This window comes from Trichechus manatus, unplaced genomic scaffold, assembly GCF_000243295.1.
Source record: "Trichechus manatus latirostris isolate Lorelei unplaced genomic scaffold, TriManLat1.0 scaffold00114, whole genome shotgun sequence".
NCBI classification, from domain to species: domain Eukaryota; kingdom Metazoa; phylum Chordata; class Mammalia; order Sirenia; family Trichechidae; genus Trichechus; species Trichechus manatus.
The window spans coordinates 2,833,399-2,835,953 of record NW_004444050.1 but is presented as its reverse complement, the minus strand read 5'-3'; the positions used below and the strand labels follow the sequence as shown (position 1 = coordinate 2,835,953).

Below are 2,555 nucleotides of genomic sequence, written 5' to 3'. Positions count from 1 at the left end.
TTTTCACCAAAAAAAAAAAAAAAAGGTCAAGAAGGGAGAGGGTTGACATGTCGTGGGATTGTTAAACAATGTCATAAAACAATATGTGTGCTACTGTTTCATAAGAATCTTTTTTTTCTGTAAACCTGCACCTGAAGTACAATAAAAAAAAAAAACACCTCCTTTTGGGAAGTACCTCTCTCCCATTTACTTGCCCCTCCGTGCTCTGCTCCAGGTCCTGGTTTTGCTTCAGGGATTGCTGAGGCCCCTGGGTTGGAAGTAGGACCTGTCACAGACCCTGAGCCATTCTCCCAGCTTTGGAGAGGGAACAAATTAACAAACAGGAAAAAATAATTTGCCATTTCCCCTAAGCTGGGAACTCAGAGCAGGTACAGCCGCTTTGCCTAGGCACAGGCATAACGGTCCACGGACTTTGAATGCCTTTCACACCTGCACAGACCTGTGTAGGCCCATTTCAACAGCATAGGCCCTCATTAGTACAGTACAACATGGTATATACTTGAAGCCTATTTTCATCTGTATCAGCTATAAGGGGGAGTGGCTGATTTGTGACATTTGACACTGCCCTGCCCATTAAGCAAGGTCCTCACCTACCCACATCAGAGGCCTGGGGACTGGTGGCTCCACCCACTCTACCAAGCCACCCTCGACAGGGTTCCAAGAATAAGTGGTGACTCCTAGTCCTTACAGCCAACAGCATTGGGTGCCCATAGTCTGGCTGCAAAACCCACCTACCTATGCACTCTAGGGAACAGGGACACACCTTCCACCCAGACACTCAGGGGCAGCAGTCAGCCCCCTGCCTTGATCAGTACATGACCCCCTACTGCAGCCAGATACCTGTGTCTACTCCAATCACCCCTGCTTGTCTAGGACTGTAGGTGAGGGCCTGCATCACACACTCAGTGGTCGACAACCCAGACACCTGAGCTGAATCCACACAAGAAATGTAAACGGACTCCTGGGCTCACATACCTAGTAACAGCTCTAGCCACCTGGAGACAGGACGTGAGCACTTCAAAGATGCCAATAATCAAACTAGTTCACACAAGCAGCCTATCTGGGCATATCAAAACAAAACAAGAAGCTAGGGCACAGTAAGCAAACATAAAATAAATAAATATAATGTTATTGATGTCTTGGAGACAACAGTCAATATCAAATCACATAAAGAGGCAGACCAAGATGGCTTCAGGAAGCCACCAAAACAAAGAATCAAGAAACCTTCTGGAAGAAAAGAACTTTGTGGAATTACAGGAGGTAGAATTCAAAAGATTAATATACAGAACTCTTCAAGAGATCAGAAAGGAGAATCAGGCAAAACACAGAACAAGCCAAGGAACGCACAGACAAAGCAACAGAGGAACTTAAAAAGGTTATACAAGAGCGTAATGACAAATTTAACAGGCTACAAGAATCCATAGAGAGATAGCAAACAGAAATCCAGAAGATTAACAATAAAATTTCAGAATTAGACAACCCAATAGAAAGTCATAGGAGCAGAACGGAAGCAATGGAAGTCAGAATTAGTGAGATTAAAGATAAAGCACTTGACACCAACTTATTTGAGAAAAAACCATATAAAAGAATTTTAAAAGTGAAGAAAACCTAAGAATTATGTGGGACTCTATCAAGAGGAATAACCTAAGAGTGATTGGAGTACCAGAACAGGGGAGATAACATAAAAGACAGAGAGAATTGTTGAAGATTTATTGGTAGAAAACATACCAGATATTGTGAAAGATGAGAAGATATCTATCCAAGAAGCTCATCAAAACCCACACAAGGTAGATCCAAAAAAGATAGTCACCAAGACATATTATAATCAAACTTGCCAAAACCACAGATAAAGAGAGAATTTTAAGAGCGGCTACGGATAAACTAAAAGTCATCTACAAAGGAGAGTCAATAAGACCAAGCTTGGACTACTCAGCAGAAACCTTGCAGGCAAGAAGGCAATGGGATGACATACATAAAGCCTTGAAGGAAAAAAATTGCCAGCCAAGAATTATATATCCAGAAAACTGTCTCTCCAATATGATGGCAAAATTAGGGCATTTCCAGACAAACAGAAGTTCAGGGAATTTGTAAAAAACAAACCAAAATTACAAGAAATACTAAAAGGAATCCTCCAGTTAGAAAATCAATAACATCAGATAACAACCTAAGACTAGAACATAGGACAGAACAATTAGATATCAACCTAGATAGGGAAGTCACAATAATAAATCGAGGCTAAAACACTGACTATATGGAAAAAGAGACACTAATAGGTAAAAGATCACAACATTAAAACAAAAAATAAGGACTAAAAATGTAGTCATAACACCCTTTTAGCTCAGTGGTGAAGTTATCTCCGAGGTTCACCATTCAGCCTGGGAGTGGACAGCCCCATAAAACCAGATGGGACTAATGAGGTACAGTAGTCCAGTGACAAGGGCCAGAAGGCAGAAGAGGACAAGGAAGCTGGTGATAGGGAACCCAAGGTTGAGTAAGGATATTGTTGATGTGTTGCGAGATTGTTAACCATTATCACAGGGCAACATGTCTAGTAA

The 2,555-nt window shown here is 41.6% G+C and overlaps 1 protein-coding gene across 1 annotated transcript in view; it reads right to left on the bottom strand.

The window, feature by feature from the left end:
* Positions 1 to 2,555, bottom strand: part of SUGCT (succinyl-CoA:glutarate-CoA transferase) — an 871,200-nt gene that overhangs the window by 28,988 nt on the left and 839,657 nt on the right. The gene's annotated exons all lie outside the window — the stretch shown is intronic.